Source organism: Pleurodeles waltl, chromosome 4_1 (genome assembly GCF_031143425.1).
Source record: "Pleurodeles waltl isolate 20211129_DDA chromosome 4_1, aPleWal1.hap1.20221129, whole genome shotgun sequence".
Lineage (NCBI taxonomy): Eukaryota > Metazoa > Chordata > Amphibia > Caudata > Salamandridae > Pleurodeles > Pleurodeles waltl.
Genome location: NC_090442.1, coordinates 330,023,451 through 330,050,491, shown reverse-complemented (window position 1 = coordinate 330,050,491; position 27,041 = coordinate 330,023,451).

The following is a 27,041-nucleotide window of genomic DNA, read 5'->3' as shown; positions in this document are numbered from 1 at the left end:
TTAAGTAAAAAATGAACACAAAGGCCCTCATTCTGACCCTGGCGGTCGGTGATAAAGCGGCGGCCAAGCCGCCAACAGGCCGGCGGTCTAAAATATGCAATTCTGACCCTGGCGGGAACCGCCAACACAGCCCGCCAACTTAACACTCCGACCGCCACAGCGGTACAAACAAACAGCGCGGCGGTTCCCGCAAACAGCCCGGCGGCAGACAAAGTACCGCCCACCCTATTACGACCCACCAATCTGCCACCTTTTCCGGGGCGGGAGCACCGCCGATAAGAACACGGCGGAAACAGACTACGAACGGGAAAACGCTCACCTCTACACACTCCACGCGAGATTCCGGCAGTATGGAGCCAGAGTTGCAGGTCATCGCCGCACTCCTATTCCTCCTCATATACCAGGAGCACGCCCGGCGGCGCGGAAGACATCGGTGAGTACGGCACCTACGACACAGGGGAGGGAAAAGATTACCGGCACACACCCACCCACCCACACCCACTACAACACACACATCAATGCATTTCCACAGATCACTGTCACAACCCACAAACCACCCCCCTCCGAAATAATGCAAAGACCAAAAGAAGAGATCATAAACGGGCAGATATATTGAAATATGGACACCAGTAATCCCAATAAATAAATAAACTATGTACAAAATATATACAGCTACTAAATGTAGTCCAACCACTGTCCGTGGATCACAGGGGTCCTGTGCAAAGGGGCAAGGCCCAGTCCCACGACAAGAACTCCACGGAGAGAACACTGCAGGGGCATCAGAAAGAAAATAGGACAGGCACCTCAGGGGGAAGGGAAGGGGGGGCACCTCAGCCACTTGAGTACACGACGCCAGATCCACGAGGGGACTCCATGACCACTGGCCCATCCTGGGGAGAGCAAAGCCACAGTCCAAACAGTCCATACAGTGGGTGGCCTGCCCACTGGGCCATCCTGGGGAGAGCAAAGCCACAGTCCATACAGTCCATACAGTGGGTGGCCTGGCCACTGGGCCATCCTGGGGAGAGCAAAGCCACAGTCCAAACAGTCCATACAGTGGGTGGCCTGCCCACTGGGCGATCCTGGGGAGAGCAAAGCCACAGTCCATACAGTCCATACAGTGGGTGGCCTGCCCACTGGGCCATCCTGGGGAGAGCAAAGCCACAGTCCATACAGTCCATACAGTGGGTGGCCTGCCCACTGGGCCATCCTGGGGAGAGCAAAGCCACAGTCCATACAGTCCATACAGTGGGTGGCCTGCCCACTGGGCCATCCTGGGGAGAGCAAAGCCACAGTCCATACAGTCCATACAGTGGGTGGCCTGCCCACTGGGCCATCCTGGGGAGAGCAAAGCCACAGTCCATACAGTCCATAACAGACCCCACTGCCACTGGAGGAGGCAAGTTGGCCAGAGGACATCCTGCAGCCCTGCCCGAGATAGATCCTGCCCTGCCACGTCTGCCAAAGGGCCAGCGGTTCTTGCCTTGAAGGGCCCAGTTCAGCGGTTCCTGAGACGGCGGGGCCCAGTTCAGCGGTTCTTGAGACGGCGGGGCCCAGCGGAGCGGTGCGTGAGACGGCGGGGCCCAGCGGAGCGGTTCTTGAGACGGCGGGGCCCAGTTCAGCGGTTCTTGAGACGGCGGGGCCCAGTTCAGCGGTTCTTGCCTTGAAGGGCCCAGTTCAGCGGTTCTTGAGACGGCGGGGCCCAGTTCAGCGGTTCTTGAGACGGCGGGGCCCAGTTCAGCGCTTCTTGCCTTGAAGGGCCCAGTTCAGCGGTTCTTGAGACGGCGGGGCCCAGTTCAGCGCTTCTTGCCTTGAAGGGCCCAGTTCAGCGGTTCTTGAGACGGCGGGGCCCAGTTCAGCGGTTCTTGAGACGGCGGGGCCCAGTTCAGCGGTTCTTGAGACGGCGGGGCCCAGTTCAGCGGTTCTTGCCTTGAAGGGCCCAGTTCAGCGGTTCTTGAGACGGCGGGGCCCAGTTCAGCGGTTCTTGAGACGGCGGGGCCCAGTTCAGCGGTTCTTGAGACGGCGGGGCCCAGTTCAGCGCTTCTTGCCTTGAAGGGCCCAGTTCAGCGGTTCTTGAGACGGCGGGGCCCTGTTCAGCGGTTCTTGAGATGGCGGGGCCCGGTTCAGCGGTTCTTGAGACGGCGGGGCCCAGTTCAGCGGTTCTTGAGACGGCGGGGCCCAGTTCAGCGGTTCTTGAGACGGCGGGGCCCAGTTCAGCGCTTCTTGCCTTGAAGGGCCCAGTTCAGCGGTTCTTGAGATGGCGGGGCCCAGTTCAGCGGTTCTTGAGACGGCAGGGCCCAGTTCAGCAGTTCTTGAGACGGCGGGGCCCAGTTCAGCGGTTCTTGAGACGGCAGGGCCCAGTTCAGCGGTTCTTGAGACGGCGGGGCCCAGTTCAGCGCTTCTTGCCTTGAAGGGCCCAGTTCAGCGGTTCTTGAGACGGCGGGGCCCAGTTCAGCGGTTCTTGAGACGGCGGACGGTCTATGGCCAACTGCTAATTGCCTGGTGGTGCCCTCCTGGGCAGCGGGGATGGTGCTCCTTCACTGCCCACCTGGGCTGTGGGTGGTGGGGCCCTCCTGGCCAGCTGGGCTGGGTCCTCCCTGGGCAGCGGCTATGGGGGTGGTGGGCTCTCCCGGGGCAGTTGTGCCGGTTCCTCCCGGGGCAGCGGCTATGGGGGTTGTGGGCTCCTCCTGGGCAGCAGGCCTGCTGCCTGACCTCTCCAACTTGCTGCCCTTGCCCTCCTTAGTCGTCGGCCTGTGGCCCTTTCCTCCCTTTGGAGCTGTGGCTGGTGACTGTCTCTGGGTGGTGTCCGGGGGGGATGTAGAAGGCGGGCTCCTGCGGCGCCCCTTCCGCCTTCTGCTCCTCTTCCCAGGGGGTGGGCTGGCTGTCCCCTTGCTGCTGGGCGAAGATCCAAACATGCGGGCTGGCGGGCTCCAATACCCCTGCACCCTTGTCAAGGGGGCTGCAGGGCTGGTGGTGGCTGAGGTGCTCTTCTTACCCCGACGAGAAGGAGGGGGGGGCTCAGGGTCAGGAAAGAAGTTAGTAGTGGCGAGGAAGAGCTTCTTGGGACAATGGAGAGTGGTAGGTACAGTGGGAATGGGAGTGGAGGGAGAGGATGTGGTTGTAGGTGAGTCACGTTTGCTGTCTTTGGGTGCAGGTGCAGGAGGGATAGGCTGTCGTGAGCTGGATGGCTGTTGGGTGGGTGGGTGGCTGCGTTTGTGTGGTGTGGAAGAGGGGGTGACAGACACAGTGGGAGAGGACACAGGGGACGTGTAAATGGCAGTGGGGGTGGTGACTGCACGTGTGCGGACTGGAGTGGAGGGTGTGCTGGTGATGGAAACACTGGCTGATGGTGAGGTGAATGGAGGTGTGAGTGTAGACGTCACAGGGAGGGAGGAGGGAGACGAGGAGGTGGGGGTCACAGAGGTGGTAGTGACTGTTGGCATGTCTGCATCGGAATGTTGCGTGTGTGAATGTCTGCGTGATCTGTGGTGCTTATGTTTGGATGAGCTTCTCTTGGGTGTTGAGGTGTGTGCAGGCTGGTCTGATGGTGTGGGTGGGACAGGCAGAGGAACAGGAGACTGGGAGGAGGGAGTTAGTAGAGGCAGGCAGGAGACAGGGACAATGGCTGCCGTCAGTGCTGAGGCCAGAGCCTGGAACGATCGCTGATGGGCAGCCTGACCCGAATGAATGCCCTCCAGGTACGCATTGCTGCGATGAACCTCCCTCTCCACCCCCTGGATGGCATTCAAAAGGGTAGTCTGCCCAACAATGAGCGTTCGGAGGAGGTCAATGACCTCCTCACTGAGGGCAGCGGGGGTAACAGGGGCAGGGCCTGAGGTGCCTGGGGCGAAGGAGATGCCCGGCTTCCTGGCAGAGCGGGCACGGGGCGAACCCTGAGGGGCTGCTGGGAGGGCGGAGATGGTGCGCTGGGTGGCGGCTGTACCTGTAATGGCGGGGGGCACGGATGGTGCCACCCCCGCAAGGGAGCCCCCTTCCGAGGACGTGTCCGTGTCGCTGCAGGGTCCAGTCGTCCCCGTCGTGGAGCTCCCCTCGCCCTCCGTCTCACTGGTCCAGTCTGACTCTGTGGCATGGCCCTCCTGGGCCATGTGAGATGCAGCTCCCTCCTGCCCCGATGCCACTTCTCCTCCGCCTGATGATGCTGATGCACACAAGCACAGAAAGACAAACAAAAAGGGGGGGGGAGAGAGAAATAAAGGGATATTGAGTACATGGATCTCCGGTACAGTTAGCGGACATGACAGACACAGATGCCCCCTGCACTAACTTGCGCACTTGGGGTACGCTACGCATTCCGTGGAACATGCCCTAAACGCCTAGAGTTGACAACTGCACTCATGGATGACACGGCCCAGGGATGGCTGTACTGACAAACTACTGAGGGTGGTGGCTGGGGACACAGGGGCTTACGGGGGTGCCCAGCCTACAGATATCGCCCTGGCCTAGGGGGACCCCCAGCCCTCCTCCCCCACCCAGACACCTCCACTGCGCGACAACAGAGTAGATAATGCTTGTACTCACCCCCTTGTGTCTGCTGTGCTGCCCTCACGCGCCCATCCAATTCAGGGTAGGCCACCGCCAGGATCCGGAACATCAGGGGGCTCAGTTGACGGCAGGCACCCCGCCTACGTTGGGAGGCCATCCCCAGCAGAGACTCGGCGGTCTTCTTGGTCCCGCGGCGGATGTCCTCCCACCTCTTGCGGCAGTGGGTGCCCCGTCGATGGTGGACCCCCAGGGCCCGGACTTCCTTGGCGATGGCACGCCAAATCCCGATCTTCTCATGGGCGCGGACCTATGTGACAAGTACAGGGAGGGAGAAATACCACGTTCAAGTTTCTCAGCATTTTCCTTTCCAGTGGCCCAACGCCCCCCATCCCCGCCAGGCCCCCCGCCATGCCCAACATGCCCCCCATCCCCGCCAGGCCCCCCGCCATGCCCAACATGCCCCCCATCCCCGCCATGCCCCCCGCCATGCCCAACATGCCCCCCATCCCCGCCAGGCCCCCCGCCATGCCCCCCGCCATGCCCAACATGCCCCCCATCCACGCCATGCCCCCCGCCATGCCCAACATGCCCCCCATCCCCGCCAGGGCCCCCGCCATGCCCCCCGCCATGCCCAACATGCCCCCCATCCCCGCCAGGCCCCCCGCCATGCCCCCGCCATGCCCAACATGCCCCCCATCCCCGCCAGGCCCCCCGCCAGGCCCCCCGCCATGCCCAACATGCCCCCCATCCCCGCCAGGCCCCCAAGCCAGCCAGTGGCCCCAAATCCATATTGAATTAAACTCACTTGTTGGTCTGGATGACCGTAGAGTAGCGCATACTGGGGGAGGACCCCCTCCACAAGTTTCTCCAACTCCTCTCCAGTGAAGGCAGGGGCCCTTTCCCCAGTCGCAGCAGCCATTGTCCCTTCCAGACCGAGGTCACAGCAACACTTGCAGTATAGGTCCTCTCCTGTGAAAGTTCAAGTCGCAAGTGGATAAGTAGATAGAAAATGGCGGTCACGTCCGCGGCGGTGCGTACCGCGGCGGTGCGTCCCGCCACCGCCGGCGCCCTTCGCCATTGGCTCCTGAAACCCATAGGCTTCAATGTTAACCAATGCGGCTTCGCGCCGCGGTCTTCGCCCGCCGCCCGCCGCGGTGTGCCATGCCAGCGCATTGACCTCACATCCCATTGTCACACTTCACAGGTCAGGCAGCCGCCATTTCCAGGGCCCACATGGCTCAATTTCAACTGCGTCACACAGGCCTAGGCCTTGCATAGCCACTCAGACACGCCATTCACTGCATAGAGAATCGTATACTGTGCTAGCTGTGAGTACGTACCTGTGGGTTGCCTGACTGTGTGCTCCATGTTGTCCTTCCTAGGCACCGTCCGCTGGGTTGGGCGAGGAGACGGATGAATCCTCCCGTGTACCGACCGCTGGTGGACCTGTCGACAATGGAAGAACGCCACATTATCCTGACCTACCGTCTTAACCGTGCCACTATCCATGAACTGTGTGCCCAGCTGGAGCCCGACCTGATGTCCCCCATCCGCCAACCCACAGGGATTCCCCCTCTGGTGCAGGTCATGTCAGTACTACATTTCTTGGCAAGTGGGTCATTTCAGACAACCGTGAGAATTGCTTCCGGGATGTCTCAGCCCATGTTTTCGAAGGTGTTATCCAGAGTGTTGTCTGCCCTGATGAAATCCGTGAGGAACTACATCATTTTCCCTGAGGTGGGCGAATTGGCTACAGTGAAGGGTGATTTCTACGCCCTTGGACATATTCCCAACGTAATTGGTGCCATTGATGGGACCCATGTGGCTTTGGTTCCCCCAAGAGACAGGGAGCAGGTGTACAGGAACAGAAAAAATTACCATTCAATGAACATCCAGGTGGTGTGTTTGGCTGACCAGTACATCTCGCATGTAAATGCCAAATTCCCAGGGTCAGTGCATGACGCCTACATCCTCAGGAATAGCAGCATCCCTTACGTGATGGAACAGCTACAGAGACACCGTGTATGGCTAGTGGGGGACTCTGGGTACCCCAACCTGTCGTGGCTACTGACCCCAGTAAGGAATCCCCGGACCAGGGCAGAGGAACGGTACAATGAGGCCCATGGGCGTACTAGGAGGGTGATCGAATGCACCTTTGGCCTCCTAAAGGCCAGGTTTAGGTGCCTGCATATGACCGGTGGATCCCTAATGTACTCACCTAAGAAGGTGTGTCACATCATCGTGGCCTGCTGCATGCTTCACAACCTGGCTTTGCGCCGCCAGGTGCCTTTCCTGCAGGAGGATGGTCGAGACGGTGGTGTTGTGGCAGCGGTGGAACCTGAGGAGAGTGACGAGGAGGAAGACGACGGGGCTGAAACAGACAACAGGGACAGAATCATTGAACAGTACTTCCAATAGGACACAGGTAACATTTCAAAGATAATTTAGTAAATGTTAACTACTCTGCAGCATCTCTGCTGCCTGTCTATTTGCCCCAGTGTATGATGACTGAGTTTTGGCTTTTCCCTCCCGATTTCAGATCTGGGGTCCCCACTACGAGTCCTGTGCTTCGTTTCCCCATGGACTACAGCTTTGTGGCAGCTGTTTGTTGACTTCACCATGTACAAGGACATATTTGCACTGTCATGTCAATTACAATCTATTGAAATCACAGCCAGACTGGATATTTTGGTGCAAAATAGGTGTTTATTGAAGTGCTCAAAATGGGATGGGTGGTTTCAAGTGGGTGGGGGCTATGGTGAAGGAATGTCCATGGCAGAGTCCAGAGTAACAGTCACACAGGTGCATTGTCCAGAGGCCTGTGGAGAGATGGAGCATGGGCAGTTCAAGGATGGACAGGGTGACAATGTGGGACAGTGGGATGACATCAGGTGGTATCCTTTGCTGGCGGGGGTCTTGACATCCTACTCTGTCTTCTTGCGAGATCTCAGGGCCCTCTTGCGGGGTGGTTCTTCTCCTGCAGGAGGTGGGGGTCTGGTGGGCTGCTGCTGTGCGGGGGCCTCCTGTCCACTAGCGCCGGCGGAGGTGGATGGCTGTTCTTGGTCCAGGCTAGTGGCAGGGGCCCTTGGGTGTTGTTCAGTGTCCGCCCTGCTGTTTACGAGGTCCTGCAGCAGCCCTACCATGGTAACCAGGGTGGTGTTGATGGCTCTGATGTCCTCCGTGTACCCCCGATAGTGTTCCTCCTGCAGCACCTGGATCTCCTGGAACCGGGCCAGTACCGTCGCCATCGTCTCCTGGGAGCGGTTGTATGCTCCCATGATGGTGGTGAGGACCTCGTGGAGAGTGGGTTCCCTGGGCCTCTCCTCCCCCCCCTGTCGCACAGCTGCCCGCCGAGTTGCCCTGTTTCCCTGGGCCTCTGCCCCCTGGCCGGTGTGCCCACTACCACTGCCCCCAGGTCCCTGTTGTTGTTGGGGTGGTGGGTTATCCTGGGTGCCCTGTAGTGGTAGACACACCGCAGATTGACGCGCCCTGGAGACAGAGGCATGGGCCCGCTGGGTGGGAGCTGTGCTGGTGTTCCCAGAGGGGTTAGGGTCTGTAGTGGCCTGTGCCTGTGTGAGGGGAACCGACTGTCCAGAGGTCCCCGATGGTCCGGGCTGGTCATCGGTGTCCAGATCGACAGAGCTGCTGTCATCGCTGACGGCCTCTTGGGTGGGGGGTGTGGATAATTCTGGCCCCTCCGCCGCGGTGTGTTGACGGTCGGGTCCTGCAGGGGTATAGAGGTATGGTTATAGTTTCAATGTGTGGCATATGGGTGTATCTGTGGGTTCTCGTGTCCCCAAGTGCTGGCATTCGTGTGTGGGGGCTTTGGTGAGGGTGGCTTGTGGGGGGGATGTGTATATGCATTGGGCATGCTTTGGTGATGGGTGTCCATGCTTAGTGGACGCATGCAGGCCTAGATTTTGGGATGTGTGGGTTGTGATGGTGAGACATTGGCGGGGAATAGGTGTGCTGGGGGTGGGGGTGAGGATGGTGGTGGGGGTGAGGATGGTGGTGGGGGTGAGGGTGGGGGTGAGGATGGGGGTGAGGGTGGGGTTCGAGGATGGGGGTGAGGGTTGGGGTCTGATTTGGCATGCAGGTGGGGGGGAAGCAGTATTGAAGCTTCAACTTACCAGTATCCATTCCTCCGCCGACTCCTGCGAGGCCGTCAGGATGCAGGATGTTCAAGACTTCCTCCTCCCATGATGTGAATTGTGGGGGTTGAGGTGGGGGTCCTCCGCCAGTCTTCTGCACGGCGATGTTGTGCCTGGATACCATGGAACGCACCTTCCCCCGTAGGTCGTTCCATCGCTTCCTGATGTCTTCCCGATTTCTGGGGTGCTGTCCCACTGCGTTCACCCTGTCGACAATCCTCTGCCATAGCTCCGTCCTCCGGGCAATGCTGGTGTATTGTATCTGTGTGCCGAACAGCTGGGGCTCTACCCGAACGATTTCCTCCACCATGACCCTGAGTTCTTTGTCTGTGAAGCGGGGTTGTCTTTGGGGTGCCATGGGGTGGTGTGTATGATGTGTGGGGTGGAGTATGTGTATTTAAGTGAGTTGAGTGTGGTGGTGTGTGTTGTTTTGTGTGTGGATAGTGTGTGGGTGATGGTGTTGAGTGGCTGTGGCTGGTATGTTTTGGATGCTGGTGTCTCGCTCTTGTCTTCTTTACGAATTTTTAAGCGTAGGGGTTTGTGGGTGATGTGGGTGTGTGTTTTATATTGTATTCTGTGTGTGGGAGTGGTGTGTGTATGTGTATCAGGTGTGTGGGATTAAAATCGTCCAATGTGGCTGAGTTTTGTTCGTTTGTGTGTATTCTGACCGCGCCGGTGTGTCCCGCCAATGGAATACCGCGTTTGAATGACCGCCGCGTGGATTCGTGGGTCGTAATGGCATGGGCGTATTTCTGTTGGCGTGACGGTGGAGGTTTGGTCACCTCCACCTTTCCGCCGACCGCTGGTCTGGCGGTCTGTTGTGGCGGTCGGATTTTCGGAGGTTTGCCTTCTGCGGGTCAGAATGACCGTGGCGGGTTTCCGCGACCGCGGCGGGATTATGGAGGATTTCTGACCGGCGGTAGGCGCCTTTTACCGCCGAGGTCAGAATGACCCCCAAAATGTGTAGGGACTAGTGAATGTAGGCATGTGCTTTTGTTTAAGAGTGTTTGGACATTCATGTTAACCTGGCAAAACCCACCATACCAGGAGTATATTTCATCTGTGTGAAAAACCCTAATTATAAACTACCTAAAGGATCCTATGGAACATGTTATCTTGTTATCTAGGAGTAGATCTTTCCAAAGATTTATCATTTTGAGCATTTCAATGATCCTGTTTGGAATGAGAAGTCAAACACCCGAGTCAAGAGAGGTGCCAGTGCTTCAGAGATTGCAGGGGATATTTTTGGTGCTATTATTCCATCTGTTGGAGTGATCCTGAATACTCGTAAAATAAGGAAATTGTCAACAACTGTAGATAAGTTATCAATAGACACAGCAGGTGCCTTCTTGTTGGTAGACATTGAAATGGTTGCCATAAGATCAATGGTTTTGCAAAATGGACTTGCATTAGACAATCTTCTTGTAAAAGAGGGCAGAGTTTTGCAAGATGTGCAAGTTCAATAATGTTGAACCTACATACTGGACAATAGTAGGGAGCTGAGAAAGTACATTGCGAATATGAGAAACCTGAAAAGAATTAGAAGGAGTTAGGGTCAGATGTATCAAAGACCCGTTTTGCATTTCTTAAATAGCAAATTATAAGAAATCGCTATTCGAGAAAAGTAAAATGGGATGTAAGAAAATAGCGAATCCCTAATAGCGATTTCTTAAAATTCGCAATCGCTACTAGGGAATCGCTATTAGAGAATGGGACTCCATCCATCCCTATGGGGCCTAAAGGCCCATAGGTGGGAATTGTTTTGCATTTCCTAATTTGCGAATTCCTGTTAGGGAGTTGCAACTTAGGTAATGCAAATTCAAGGGTACTGGGGGCCTAAGGGCCCCTTTGATACACCCCCCAAAGAAATTGCGCACACATGCCCCTAGGACATGGCACTTTTAAAAATGCATTTGTTGTGCATTTTTAAAAGTTGCACATGGTTACCACCAAATTTGAATTTGTGGTAATTGTATTTCCTAAATGCCCAGTTTGCATTTAGGAAATGCATGATACATGTGCATAGGTAATCGCAAATAGCTATTCCCTATTTATGATTACCTATTTGGGTATTCGCTATTTTAGCGATTCCTTAAATTGCACTGTGAATGCCTTTCATAAATCCTGAAAGGCTATTTTGCATTCGCAAATGGTGGAATTTTGCGCTTTGCAGCATTTGCAAATGCAAAATTCTTTGATACATTTGGCCCTTAGCGACGACAGGTGCATGGGAATAAATGTAAATGTAAATAAAGGTAGATTTATATAGCGCGGCTTATCACCCGTGAGGGTCTCAAGGCGCTGTCCATGGGTACAGGGAGATTAGGTGATTTGCCCAGAATCACAGGATGTAGTGTCGTTGCAGAGGATCGAACCCCGATCTCTAGCTCCCGAGGCGGTCACTCTGACCGCTGCGCTACATCATCTCCCTAGACTTATACTGATAATAGCTTTGTGTGCCTTAGATGCATTTGGTCTCTACAAGTTATACAAGAAGCTGAAAGAGAGGCGAGCAAAGAGAGGAAAAAAGAAAGTAAGAAATTGAGCTGGAGACTAGGAGGAGCTAGAAGCATCCAGAAGATCTTTCCTTGAGAGACCTCAAAGATTTTAATCTGTTTCATTGATATGAGAGACTGTAATCTGATGTGATGGTTTTACTTGCCGTCAGAGGGGGGGTTGATGTAGAAGAAATCTTATAGCTCCCTTTGATGTCACAATAATCATCTATACATGACGGAGTTTGCCATTTGTTATTTGAAGTCTCAATAAACTAACTGTAAAGTGGTGCACTGAAAGCCTGTATTAAAGTGCATTCACTATAGAATAGTGTTTTTAAGTGATGTGATATAGCCCACAACATGTATAATTAATTAATTAGATTTTTATGTGTTTCATCATGATGTTAATTAACAGAATTTCTACGAGGAGATGTTTTAAGTGTCACAAGGAATGTTGTTTTACCCATAGTGAACCTGAGAAAACAACCTTGAACCCACTACATTGATGAACTATGGGCTTCGATTGCATAGTGAAGTTTTCTGATTTATATCATGCAGCTGATTGATGAATAATCAGTCACTATGGATTTTAATATACCATTCGCTAGCTGGATTAGCAGCATTTTTCTTGCCTTTCCTTTTAAGAGCAGATTCCGTTGGACTCTGGCTGATACAGACCTCTCTGCTCTTACACTTCATTTTCAATGCTTTGCGAAGACGTCCCCTGATTCAAGGAGAAAACTCTTGACCTAGCTTCTGAGATGCTGGTGCCTTCCCTTTTTATTAGCTTTTTGCCAACCTTGGTTAGCCACATTTTGCCATAGATGTTATTTTCTTCAAATATGTTTAGCCCCCTATTTTATTTTTATTTTTGTAGTCACGTGTTTTAGCCCAGCACACGCAAACTGGTGACTTGCAATTTGTAGAGTTTTGCTTTTGTCCTAGCTAGCTACACTTCGATGACTCATAAACTGCCTTCATGCCTAAAAGAACTGGACAGCACTAGTTACGAAATCATCAGATAATTCAGTTGTTTTGTATTGTTAATGCTGTGTGTTAATCCTTTTGATGTTAGTTTGCCTAAACTTTTTCCAATGCCTTGGTCAACCTGTGGCGACTCTGTATCTTTATAGTCTTGTTTAGAGAATCATTTACAGAAACTTGAGCATGAGTCTGTAATAAAATCCTTAACTTTATTCCTGACTGAAGTTTTCCTTGTCTGGCCAAATGGGACATTCTGTCACTTTGAACTGACATTTGAGTTTTGATGCCTAACCTTTAAACCCCTTTTGCTGGATGAAAAGACCCACTGACCTGATCTGGAAAATGCTTTATCAGGCCCATTCAGTGATCATTCACAAAGTTCATTATATTATGAATATATGTGATTATATGTGCATCCGCCTGGGTGCGCTGGCATATAGTACCCTTAAAAAAATCTGGGTCACATGAACAGTAGCTCCATATTCGGGGCCAACCAAGGACTCACACTTGCACCTGGTATAAAATACAACTCAGTTTATTCATTTAATGTTTCCAATCTGTTTTTTAATGAATGAAAACTTCGCATTCATTCCTATGTTTGAACTGTTCAAAGGTTCTTTAGCTCAAAATCTACATTCATGCGTATTATTTGATATGTGGTTGCCCACCTTTGGGTTGTTCCTGCACACTGTTTTTCACACTGATTAGCACATCTTCAGGAGCCTGTAAGTTTGAAATTGCTTGGCTGAACCTGCACAGAGAGATATGGGTCGTCTAATCCATCTCTTAATCATTGGTCACAGATCAATTTTAATTGTAAACATGAGTTGTTCATTCCAGTTCTGAATAAAACAAAAGGACAAAACCTAACCCTTCCCTGTCGCATTTTTTAAAAGTACCATTATTAAATGTTTTTAAACTTGTATATAAATTACCTCCTTTCTACAGTGATTGCTTATATTTTGAATTGTAAGTATTTTTTTTTAAATCCACACATTCCCACGGTCACTTGCAGATGGAATTATTGCTGATAATGATTACCATCGCCAAACAAAGGGAATCACTCACAACCAAATATCTCTGGTTGAGGCAAAAAAAAGGCAAAAACAGTTAGAGATTGGTATATTGGTTTATATTCTTCCTCCCTCTCCCCCACTGCTCTGAATCTCAGATTTTAAGTAGGGGCATCCACAGGGATATGCTCTACTAAGCATGACAAATCAAAACTGAATTGTTGGAATATAGTGCTCGCTAATTTTGCTAATTAAGGATTCATTACCTCCTTGTCCCTCCGCCATGATGAATCACTACATAAGGCCCCTGTGCCCCCCTTTCACAGCTTCTTTTAAACAACCCCCTCCTTACTTCCTGTTCCTTTTTAGGTCGAGCATAAGCGTTCAACTTGCTGTATACTTATACTGTGGGTTTCAGCAATTTCATTCGTTGGTTGCAGTGTCTTTTAAAAATCCTTGCTTCCTAGTTGTCAGTTCTGCCTCTTTGTCCTGCCTTTTTCGCTTTGGGAGCAGCACAAACTACTGTATAGTTACACCATGTCCTGTTTATGTCTTCTGTAGGAGACTTTTTTTTTGTTGTATTTGCCTACTCGTCTTACACTGTGTGTGTGTGTGTTTCAGAGCAGCCACGCTTCCTCGGTTAAGTCCTCCAGCAAGTTTCCCTTCCCCCTTTAACTCCCTCTGCAAACATAAATACAACAGCAGTGGGGGGGGGGGGGGGGGGGGTGTTTCCAGGGCCAGCTCGCCCTCTTTGTCTTGTTTAGATTGCCTCTGGTCATGTGATTGGAATGCTGTGTTTGTTGGCTTTCTGAGGCCAACACGCACAGCTGATGTTTTCATACACATGGAGAAACACACTGGTTTTACTTTGATTGCCAACAGGTTACTTTGATTGCACTCCCCTGATGGCATTATTTACATATACACTGTACACTATGACCTGGTGATCATACTTACGATTGCTTTGTTTCCTGCGAGGTCAAATATCAGACCTTCCTAGTGCGCCTATTCATGCACCAAACCCCTCCCCGCTTGTTTGACCTCTTGCAGCTCGTTTTGAACTGGCTTTGTTTTAACTGTTTCCTGCTCGTTCTGCACCAGTCCCTGATCGTGTCTTCGGTGACTGTTCAGCTTTAGGTTCACCTTTAGCCACGGCACAGGTTTCAGTTTACTTACTCTCCTTGTGCCGTCTCTACTCCACCACCTCCCATTATATTTTGTTTCACTATTTTTTATTATTATGTACATTGAGCACTTCTTCTTAGAAGTGCCTGTGCCTTCAAATCCTGGCTTGCATATAGCTGCTCCGCTTTCACCCCTCCCTCTTCCCCTCTCCCATGCTGGATGTGCCCAGACCCCGGAAGCAGCAGCTCCTCGTCCTCCCTGCGTCTAACAAACGTGGAGGGACTAGTGTCCCAGAGCACCAAATTGAGTTAGGTATCTGTTTCTGTCCTTTCTCCTGCTTGGTTTGCTAACCCTCAAAAGACTAAAAAAAGAAACAGAACACGCTGTGTTTCTGGCACTTCTCCCTCTTAAAATAACGTCCATGTCTTTTTGAGGGGTGGGGAAATCATGCGGATGTTGCATCCGGCTTGTTTTTATTTATTTTAATCTAGGTATACAGCTCATATGGATTGATATTTAAAAGGGTGCTTCACATGAAGTCGAAAAAGTGCAGAAATTAGCTAATTACCAGTGAAACACGAACTGTGAGGACCATTAACTTCGCTGTTAGCGCCAAGAGTTTAACTCAGTTTCTGTGTAATAGTTCATGAACTAGCAAATAAAGGAAGTCTTAACATGCGTGCTGAAAGTGAGGCATATAGTACATGAAACCTTTTAATGTGAATGGTGCATATGTGTGTGTTTGGGCAGGCACACTGGGGCACCACGCCGGATGGACAGAGACACAAGTGTGGATCTGATCTTGCATGCTCAGTTTACAGGCGCTTGTGTGTGGGTGTTAGTGTGTGCGTGTATGTGTGTCCGTGTGCATGTGTGTGTGTGTGCTTTTGTGTGTGTGTGTGTGTGTGTGTCGGGCCTTTCATTAGTATAAGTCTGCAGTGGAAGGAGCGTAGGACAGTAAATCACTTACAAGCTGTTCATTCATGGTGGGAGGGCATAACAACAAGTGTAATCTGTGTTCTTGCGCTGATTTGTGCATTTTTTCACCAATACCGTTTTTTCCTTTGAGCTTGATGAAAACATATCATGAGATGGAGTTTCCAGTGGATCTTGTGTTTGCCCATCTTGACAGAATTACTGTGCCTTTGCTGAGTTTGCTCTCAAGCAAGTAGGTTCTGGGCTCTTTTCAACAATGTGTAAGAAAGGATGGAAAGAAAGTTTGTTTCAAAGGGGGCTCCGAATTTGACTCGGTGGTGGGGTCACACCATGGGAAGTATTTTTTAGTCCCCTTTGAATTTAGATAGAAAACGTACAGTTCAGAAAGTCCTCCTTAGTAACTAAATTCATTTAGCATTATAGTAAGTGGCACTGCAATTATGTGGCAACAGAGGACCAATTAATGTAGCAGGTACGCTTAATTATTCAGTAATGAAAAGCGCATGACACAGCTAAGAAAAACAATTATATGGCACACCATATAATTAAAGATAAGCTATACAATTATTTATGTGGTACTGTTATATTGCTGTTGTGATACTTTAATATGAAATATGGACCTGCAATCATGCCTGGATCGCAGTATCATCTACCACATTATTGTAAAGAGAGGGAGATGTGATGTTAGGAATAGCAGTGCTGTACTTTCCCATATAAACTTACCTTGATTTTATAGTAATTGTCGATAGTGGGAATGTGACATAGGTGGATATTTTCACCATAATATTGTGACATAAACCCACTCTATGTTAGGAATTAGCCCTTTAGGACCGAAAATACTGAATTGTAAAAAGAGATGGGACATGTTTGGAATAAAGTATTGAGTTTTCTCCTGCAAAAATGCTACTTTAGGAACAAGTCTGAGATTTAAGCATGGATTTGTGTGATTAGCAAAACAGAATATTTTCATGAGAAAGAAGAGATCATCTTGGACTACCACATCATGTGAGGATGCTTAAACCATCTGGGATACTTTTTAACCTCTGGACGCAGCTGAATACAGCCGTCAGCAGCAGAGAGGTGAAAGGTTAAGTCTTGCAAAGTGGCTGGTGCAGCATTGTAGGCCCATGTATCCAAATTTCGAAAGATTTTGATCTGTTTGAGCTAGAAATAGTATTAAAGCATGGACGATGCCCCATGTGCAGCAAATTCATATTTACTAAAAAAAAAACAAAAAAAAAAACGCTATAGTGGCAGAATAATATTTTCTAGCTTCCCTTGCTATAGGGGAAGAAGGTAAATGGCAGTGCTTTAGTTATACGCAGGGCCACTAGAATTATATGGCAAGAAAAGATGAAATTATGAGGCAGGGTTGACCAATTCATGTGGCAAGAAAAGTCCATTTAAGAATTTGCAATGCCAATAGTTCTAGCTCAAGCAAATGTGAGACCCATTGCATTGCAAATGCTTGTTTGTTACTGTTCTCCTTTGGGCAGATGGGGTGCACCTGGTCCAGTGCATTCGCAGCCACGTTACTGCCATATGGTGCCGGCAGTACTGGAGGTTGCAAGACTTTGTCCAATGGTCTCTGAGGTTCGTCACGGCAGAGGGAAGCTGCATACTAGTCAGAGTTTCTGGTCTCAGCGATAGGGATGAGGACTTCTGCGCGGCTCGCCTCTATGCTATGCTGCAGACTGGAACATGCAAGTCTCTCTCCTTCTCGGCTTCCTGGTTGGGAGTCTGAGGCCTCCCTCCGCCTTACAGGAGGGGTGTGTCTTGGTTGCTTCGGAGATGGAAGGCTCCTCGGTGAGCGGGTCGAGATGATAACAGTCTGTTTCTCGGGGTCTTGTTTTCTCGGTTCTAGATTTGACCCTCATTAGTGCTATTTCCTGCTGGTGCTCTTAAGTTTATGGTTAGCTCTGGTTTTTGGAGGGAAATCCTCTCCAATTAGATTAATTTGTTGGATATTATGGCTGGTTTTTCATATGTGAATTAGTCTGTGTATTGCAATGGAGGGGAGAAGAGCTCCTAAATGACGGCATTCTCAGTGTCCTTCGGAGGAGGGGGACAGTCAGCAGGATGCATAGGATAAGGGTGCAGGCGGTTCATCTGCAATTGGCACTGTTTCTCTGTTAGCACTTGAAGTCCAGGCAATGATCCATACAGAAGTAGCTAAGAGGGTGGGAGTGCAGAGGGTGAGACCAGACGCCGTACCGGCAGGCAGTGGATTCTTAAGCTCCTGGCCAGCAATCCTCTATCCACCTACATCCTACGATTTTCAGCAGCCCGTGGGCCCCAAAAGTAAGTCCCTAAAAGGCACCCCCAAGAGAATAGTATAGGGCTGTTGAATCCCTGATGTCCCAAGATAAGGCCGACACCCTGCACGGCAGCAGAGGCCGGCGTGAGCCACAGCTTTCAAGATGGCAGTCGAGGGGAGGTGAAGAGGAGTGGTGTCCTTCTGACCCCGCGGCTGTGAGCTTATTGCAGCTAAACTAACGCAAGACCTGGTGCCTGCTGTGGCCCTGTGAGGAGGCGATCACATCAGTGCTGAAGCAGACTGCAGGAGCGGCTGAGGAGCCATCAGAGCATCGGGATCGGAGGGACGGCCCAAAGCTCGTGCCCTGACACCCCTAATCCGAAAGCCACTACAGGAGGGTGACCATAGACTTCAGTTTGGCCACGGCAGGGGCCTGGATGTAGACCCTGTCGCCTAGAGCAAAATGCGCCAGGAAAACGGCGGGCGGCCCTGGGCCTGCGGCGAACTTGATTGGGTGGTCTCTTCCCCCAGAACCTCAGAGAGGTGAGGAGGCAGAAGCAAAGAACATGGCAGGCCTGGAGACAAGGCCCCGCTGCTCACAACAGCATACCTTGGAGCGAATGGGAGTTTGGCGGCGGCCCTGCGCCTGTGGTGAGACTAACTGGGTGACTATACCCCCTGGATCTGAGAGCACAACGGAGGCCATAACGGAGGACACAGGTGAGAGATGGTCTTCCCAGGACGCTTGAGGAAGACCCTAATGCCGGGTACTTGAACTTTGCACTAGAGGGGAGTTGTGCGGAGTGGTCCTGCTGGGCTGCCCTGATTTAGGGAGAACTGACCATTTGATGAAACTGGGACTGTGAGCTGCTTCATGTTAAGCCAAGAGGGCCTGAGATGAATTGTGGATCATCCACTTCTATATGCAAAGTCCTGCTGTGATTACAAACAGTCTGCCCCAGCGGAGAATCCTGAAACACTGCACTAGAAGATACTATTATAGAGAGGACGTGAGACCCATATATAGCCGCTGAGATACGGAAGGGGGATGCTCATGAAGGCCCTGTGATATTGAACTTTGGGGGCATCTGCACAGCATAACTCTGTTTGATCTCTCACACGCCATTTCCCCCCCCCTGCACTCCCAAGTGGCGCGGCCCATGAGGGGGCGACTCACTTCCTGAGGACGCCGGGGGAGTGAGGGGAAAATCCTGCAACTGACTGGGCTGCTGTGGCTGCGGTCCAATGTGCTTGAGGGCCCCTAAGGCATTGTAAGCCTAACTGGAGTTAACGCCTATTTCCTCCCAGAGGTCATGAGGTGCTTGTGGCCAAGAGTGGCTGGACCATCCCCACCACTTGCACATACTATAATGCTGCCATCTCACTGAGGGATTCGGTGAGTTGCACACCACAATAGTTGAATATCAGCAAGGGTTTCTGGGGCACTTCTTGGAAGCTAGGGGCTCACACCTCTGCGCTGGCACCGCTCTTATTGCTCTCTTGCTGCAAACTTTTCCCCCCCTGGCACAATTATGGGAAAGGTTACCAGGAAAACAGAGTTGGACATGATGAAGCAGAAAAAGAAAGACTAACAAATATTCCTATATCATGTAACAAAATCGTATAAGGTAGTGTGAGTTTAGCAAAGAAAAATAATGTACGTGGGAAATTGTGCCCACGAGGTAGTTTGCCTTTATTATAAACTAGCTTAATTAATCATGAAGAATCGTCAATGTGGTAATCCGTCATAATTGCAAATGTATTCCATGATTTTCTTGTTGAAACTGTTATATGTTTAGCTTAAATTTAGCAGAGGCTTTGGCCTAGTTGCCTGGTCTCAAAATCTAACTGCGTGGTTTTCACTTGTATTAACAAAAACGTATATTCTACATTAAGGTTGTATTTTTCCAGTAGAAATGACTAATACACTTATCTCAAGGTTTCGTGCTAGGCTAGTTTCATCCCCTTTGAAGCAAGGTCAGCTTCTGCAGGTGCAAACAATAAAGACACTGATATAGAATTAATTGGCAAACTTTGTTGCAACTTGTGTTCCAAGGCTCCAAGGACACCTTATGCATAAGTGAGTACTAAGAGAAAGACACTATTCACTGGTCAAAAGGAAGCCACCCTATGAACCTTCCAATGGAAGACCCTGAAGAATTTGGAACGTTTCTTACTTAAACCCACCGGACAAAGAGAAGTCAGCCATTTTCCTTGATGCCATTTTGAAGCCTGATTCAAGACGCCATTTTAAAAGACTCTTTTATGCCTTTTCTCTGTCACAGAGAAAGAGACTTACAAATTCTCACCCTAGAGACTTTAACTTTTACTTTGCCCTATCTTGTCCATGCAGTAACTTTTGCCCCATTTTCCTTGCTGCCGCAAGGAAACTTGTTTTAACTTAGCACCTTTGAAATCTGCCCCATGCTGATCGAACCGGTACCTGAAGGACGAAGACTTACATTGAATGCTGATTGTATTTGGTAATTATGAAAGGATAATTGTATTATGCATTGTGTTTTTCTTCCTGGGTACCAACTGCTTATTTTGATAGGGCCCAAGCTAGAAGTTTTCTAAATTTATGTTGACTAATTCGTTTTTGCATGAAGCCCACATGCCAATGCTAATTAGAGGTTAGTTGAGGTATTCATCTGATGCACCATGCTAAATTGAAATCTTGTTATGCTGACCGATATATGCAATTAGTCAAATTCAGTTGCTCATATTAGTGATTTGCATTGCTATAACCGAGTGCATTATAATCCAGATTTTGCGTAGATTGCGTTTCTTCCGTCGCTATGGACAGCTAGTAATGTTCGTATACGTGTACCATTTGATTTTGAGACTCACTTATATTGTGCTGGCTTTGTTAATATAGGGAAATAAACTCATTAACTTTTAATAAACTGGTGTGGTTATTCATGACTGAAAGGTCATGGTGCGTCAAAAATACTGATTGTTATTGATTCTTAATGTGTGGTTTGATCTATTAATTGGGTATTGATTGTAATAGTTATTGATTATTGACTTGAGTGATCCGACTATTCTTGGATGAGGAGAACCCAACTCGGTTAAAAGGTTCACCGACCTCCAGCGTGTCCAAGTACAAGTAATTTATAAAGACTGGACGCCCTATCAGTAGATGGTAGCAGAGATTGATGGTTTCGCCCTTTGGGACCCCATCCGAACAATAGACGGATTCAAGTTAAAATTTTCTTTGATAAAACAAGTTGGAGAGATAATGATGCCCTAAATCCCCAATGACTTTCCCGGAATCTCAGAGCTTGCGAATGGAGGAAATGGAGGTGTGAGAATGTTTTTGGCGTTTCTAGTGACGGTATGAGTGAAGTTAGGGTTTTGCTCTTGCACAGCTTATGCCGCAGATGAATTGTGAAGTTTGTGAGGATTTTAGGGGGTTACGAACCCCAATCAAAAATTTTAGAGGAGTGATACTCCAAAGTGTGAGAGTAGGGAAGTCGTCGAACTTCATATGTGTGTAGCGCTTTGTGCAGGAAAAATTGTTCACGTGGTTGTTGATGTTGAGACGGGCCCTGCGAGGTCAAGAGACTCCGGAGTATGTTGAAAAGTGTATGAGACACTTGATTGATGTTGTAATCTGTTCGGTTTAATAGGTTGATCGAGCATGGTCAACGAGCCAGTATGAATATTGAGGAATGAAAGAAAATTTTCGACTTTGAGATTTGACAAATTCTAAGGCACGCTAGAATAGTTCATTGATCAGTTGAGAGTAAAGTTTGCGGGTCAAATTTTGCTTGCGAGAGTGGGAAACCGAGAAAGATGGAATAACTGCTGAGGCTAGTGAAAAATCCCTAAGGTTTCTGAAGCGATTGTATTACCCTTCCTGTAGTAAACTGACAGATTTGTTTTCTTCTTTTTAGTTAGTGCTCGCGATATATTGCAGAAATTAGTTTTGAGTGAAGCTGAATGAAGGAGGACAAGCCACGAGACTTTGTCAGCCGCAGTGTGTGGGTGTGACATCACTAGGAGCCGCGCTGGGATAGGTTGGTTGGTGAGAAGGGTCGCGCACGGATTGGACGCAGTCCATGAAACGCAATTGGTGGGGAAAGGCAAGCGAAGAGTATTCCGGGAATTAAAGTCACTTATTGATTACATTTTAAGAAAATAAAAGACGGAAAGGTGAAATTTTTCAAAGCACTTAAGAGTGCCTTGAGGGGAAATGTATATATTAAAGCAAACGTAGGAGAAGAAACACCGCCTGAGGGTGGGTGTACACCAGCTTACATCGTAATTGAAGAAAAGGGTGTCGCACCATGTCTTTGGTTAAAGCAATGGTGTAAATTAACAGAAAAGCATGGAAGTGTAGCGTTCCCTATCCACGGGTCGTTTAACCTAAGAGTTTTGGAGAATCTAAGATTTGCGCTATACGACATGAAAGTACCTCCAAGACCAGCACAGTTTGAAGCATTAGCAATTTGGGAGCAAATGGCTAGAAGGCAACAACAAAAGAAATTTGAGACAAGAGTGAGAAAAGTAGAAAAGACACTAGCAGATGCTAGATGGGATAGTACTCAAAAGGTTTGGAGATCAGACGTATTGCAGGGAATTAAATTGTTTCCAGCAATTACTGACGAAGCAGAGACGGAAGGAAGGAAAGCTACCTATAAAACAAACAGGAGTCAGTCCAGAGATAGAGAAGACAATAGAAATTTGAACAGGTCATACGAATCAGACGATGAGGAGTTCATTCTGCAATTGCTAAATGACCGCCCGCCACCATATGTGGAAAGCGAAAATGGCCCAAGCACTAGTACTGCCCCCCCGAACCAATACAGGGTACTGTAACACCGAATTTGAGAATATCACAGAGGCAAAGTAGTCCTGACATGCCTTTTACACCAGAAATACCACAAGTTCAGAGAATATATCCTGACGTGCCTAAACTGAAACCTGTCAATGATTATCAGCCACAGGTTCAAAGGCGCTATTGTGATGAGCATAATTTGGAAATTACTTCTAGTTTAATGGTGCAGGGAGGACAGAATTACCAAAGACCGACATTGATTCAAGTCGAATCAACACAAATTTTGATGCCCCAAAAGCAGATGCAAGATGTGCCGAAATACATTCAAATAGCAGAAAACCAGTTAAACATGCCAGCAATGACGAACCATAATGTGGGAATTAACATGCCACAGAATTCGGGGAACAGACAGAATCCAAACACAATATCTCTGGCTATCACTGTAGGTCCGCCAGTACCATTGTATATACAGGCAAAGCCGAATGTATGCGACCAAGGGGTAATGACACAAAATGAGACAGGAAGGAGATGCATAGAAAATACTCAAGAAACAACTCCGGTAGGAACACTGCCAAATAGATCTGGGATCTTTGTTGGAATTTAGTCCAATTCCAATTTGTGCTCCGTCAACTGTGGTAAGGTCAAGTCCACCACTAATAGTACCGCTAACTTCAAAAACAGAAACGTTACAGAAACCATCAGTAGCAGTCGATGTAAGTTCTACATTGATGGGACTGAACGCGCAACAGTTAACAATGGTTGAACAGCCTGAACTCCCCACAGAGCACACCCAGCGGGAAGGGAGAAGAATATTTGAATAAAATAAGATTGGGCATGGAAGCAGACGAACTGGTAGAGGGAACGATGGGTTAGAACAGGTTAGAATCATACACAGAAGAAGAGCTAAGATACATGTTCCCTAGAATTACAAGAGAAGTAAGCAGTATACATAAGAAGTTACAAGAAATTGCAGACAGAAACAAAGTCGACATAGGTAAAACCAAACACTTGAGCAGGAGTTACAGGTTAGACTTTGAGACAAAAGATTTTGAACACATGAGGTCTGCAGGGATGAAAACACACCTTAAAGAGATACTGCCAAGCACGCAGGTCTGGAGATGTTTAGACAAATGGGAGAGCAGGTGGGTTAAGAAAAAGGACAAGAAGAAAGAGAGTACCCCAGACCAGAATGAGAAAATACAACAGAATGATGATCTGATAACCATGTTACCAATGAGAGAAACGGCAGGGGGAAAACTTGTCCATGTACCGTGGCACAGGTGTGATATTCAATCCTTTACGGATGACTTCCCTAAATTAAGAGAGAAACCGATCGAATGGTATCAACAAACAGATAGATTTGTGAAACTCGCAAAATGTCTTTGGGAAGACCTGAATACCTTATTCGAAATTGTGGTTCCGGCAGATTTGTGGAAAGATTGTAAAAGGGCTGTAGGTTGGCCAACAAGTGAACCAGAAAGAGATAGGGACACAGGTGCACCATCTCCTATGGTAATGAGTTTATACCATAAGGTGATTGAGCATTTGAAAACAAAGGTTGCGTCGAAAAATGTAGATTGGCAGAGAATTGACAGAACAGCACAAGAAGTTAAAGAGTCAATACATGCATACTATGAGAGATTGTTGAAAGCATTTAAAAATTACAGTGGCACGGAAACGATTGAGGCAAAGGACATGCTCCATTTTGTGTTCAGATTTGTGGAAGGATTGAGACCCGAAATCAGTCAGATGATTAAAATGCATTTGATTTGTTGGCAGTCAAAATCGATCGATGAAGTGTTGAATTACGCAAAATACTGCAGTGATGAGATTGAGACAAAACAGAAAAGGTTGAAGGAAAAAGTGATGGTGATGCAGATTAGAGCAGCTCAGACAGGTTTGCAAGGTTTCCAACAACAGTTGCCGCAGCAGCAACAGCAGGGAAATGCTATGTTTCAGCCACAGATGAGAGGCAGAGGAGGTTTTATGAATAATGGTCCTGATTTAAATACTGTTGTGATTCCGAATGGTATACAGGCAATGAAGAAGGTGATACCATGTCACACGTGCGGAATCGTCGGGCATTGGAAACGGGAGTGCCCAATGTTGGTGCAGGAAGGTGTAGGTCAGCAAAACAATGATGTCAATTCATTTCAAAATACGAGAGGACCGAAATTGAGAGGTCCAGATCCAAATTTCCAAAATAATGTAACTCTGATGCAGGGTTTACAACCCATACAACAACAGCAGGTACAAATGCCCCGTGTACAAATGGCACAGTTGCAGCCAATGCAACAGCAGTTTCCTATGGTACCTAATCAGCAAATGCAAATACCCTTAGCACCAATGAATCAGCAACAAGTAATGCTTCCTCCACGGGTCAAGGAATGAATCAAAATGACAGAGTACACCAATTCCCGTTACACAGTGAGAATGGAATAAACGATGTATGGGAGAGTGAAAGTTCAGATGAGGAGGGAAATTGTATGCTTGCAGCATCTTTGGAAGTTGATCAAAAGGGACCGTATGTGGAAGGAAGAGTTATGGGTCACAGCGTTTCACTCTTGGTTGACACAGAAGCTACACGCTCTACAGTCAGAAGTATCGAAGTACCAAATCTGCCACTTTCAGGGAGAACAGTTCAAGTAGTGGGAGAAGCAAATAGGTATCTGACAAACCCAATCACAGATCCAGTGCAAGTCAGAATTGGTAACTATCAAGGGTCACATAAATTTGTGGTGTGTGACTCAAGCCCGATATCCCTATTAGGGAGAGATTTATTGTGCAAATTGGGATGCTCGATTATGTGCTCAAATGATGGAATTAAAATTGAGACAAACAGTGATGAGGAAGAAGAGGACAGTTTAGGAGGGGACGAAGTGGAAACTGTCGATGAAGAGTATCCCCTGATTACTCTTTATCCAATGCTCACTGAAGCAGATATTCCTGCTGAGTTACAGGAAACAGTTGAAAAGGAAGTGTGGGATATGACAGAGAAAGAAGTAGGATTGGTCAAAGGAGCAGAACCAGTGAAAGTGACTGTAAAACCCAATGTAAATTTTCCTCAGACTCCGCAATACCATATGTCACAAGACACTCTCATGAGTCACCCAACTCATTGACGAGTTTGTAAAGCAGGGAGTACTGAAAGAAGTACTAAGTAGTCCATGTAATTCACCAATCATGGGACTAATAAATCCGAGTGGAAAAGTTCTAATTGTTCAAGATTTGAGAAAAATAAATGACATAATAGTCAAATGTTGTCCCGTGGTACCAAATCCAGCTGTGATAATGTTTAAGATTCCCTGTGATGCAGAGTGGTTCTCAGTCATCGACTTGTCACAAGCATTCTTTTCTGTGCCTCTTCATGAGGACAGCCAATTTCTCTTTTGCTTCAAATTCCTGGACAGAGTCTACAGTTGGTGTCGAATTCCTCAAGGGTTTTCGGAGTCATCATCAATTTTCAATCAGATTCTAAAGAAAGATTTGGAATCATTGGAATTACCATTTGAATCAACCTTAGTACAGTATATTGACGATTTACTGATCGCATCCAAGACAGAAAATGACTGCACGGTTGACACTATTGCCCTATTGAACCTTTTGGGAAGGAATGGACACAAAGTGTCTCCTTTAAAATTACAGTTCTGCCAGAAGAAAGTGAAATATTTGGGTCACCAAATAGAGAAAGGGTCGAGAAGAATCATGAAAGAAAGAATAACAAGTGTACTTCAAATGAGTCCACCCAATACGAGAAAAGAGGTGAGAAAGTTTTTGGGAATGGTAAGCTACTGTCGCCAATGGATTCCCAATTTATCAACTCTAGCAAAACCTTTACTGAAACTGACCCAGAAAGATGCGCTGGATGAAATAGTGTTGAAAAGAGATGAAATGGATGCTTTTATTGAATTAAAGGAATGCATGTGCAGAGCTCCAGCTTTAGGTATGCCTGATTATACAAAGCCTTTCACATTGTTTTGTCATGAACGTGATGCATGTTCCTTGTCTGTCTTGACCCAAGCCCATGGTGGCGTAAACAGACCAGTAGCATATTTTTCAGCTACTTTGGATCCAGTCGCAGCAGCCTTACCGGGATGCTTGTGTGCTGTAGCAGCAGTTGGTATAAGCCTAAATCAGAGCGAAGGAATAGTGATGGGACATCCTTTAACAGTTATGGTCCCTCACTAAGTCTAAATACTTTTGACACGTTCCCGAACACAGCACATGACCGGTGCTAGGCTTACAAGGTACGAGACAATAATTTTGGGATCACCCAATGTGCAGCTGAAAAGGTGCACTACGGTGAATTCAGCAACCTTGTTTCCCAGTGAAAATGTTGAAATTGAGAACGCCGAAGACATCGAGCACGACTGTCTTCAGGTGACTGAATTTTGTACAAAACCAAGACCTGATATCAAAGACACCCGATTGGAAGAAAATGATCAAATCATTTTTGTTGATGGTTCATGTTTAAGAGATGCACTAGGAATATTGAAAGCAGGATATGCTGTATGTACAATAACAGGTGTTCTGGAAGCATCTTGGCTTCAAGGAGTTTACTCTGCACAGGTAGCAGAACTAGTTGCCCTTACTAGAGCTTGCCAACTATCCGCATTAATGAAAGTCACCATTTACACTGACAGTCAGTACGGATTTGGAATAGTGCATGATTTTGGACAATTGTGGTCACAGAGAGGCTTCATGACCTCTTCAGGATCACCAGTGAAAAATGGTGAAAGAATAAGACAATTGTTACATGCCATCCAGTTACCAGGAGAAGTAGCAATGGTA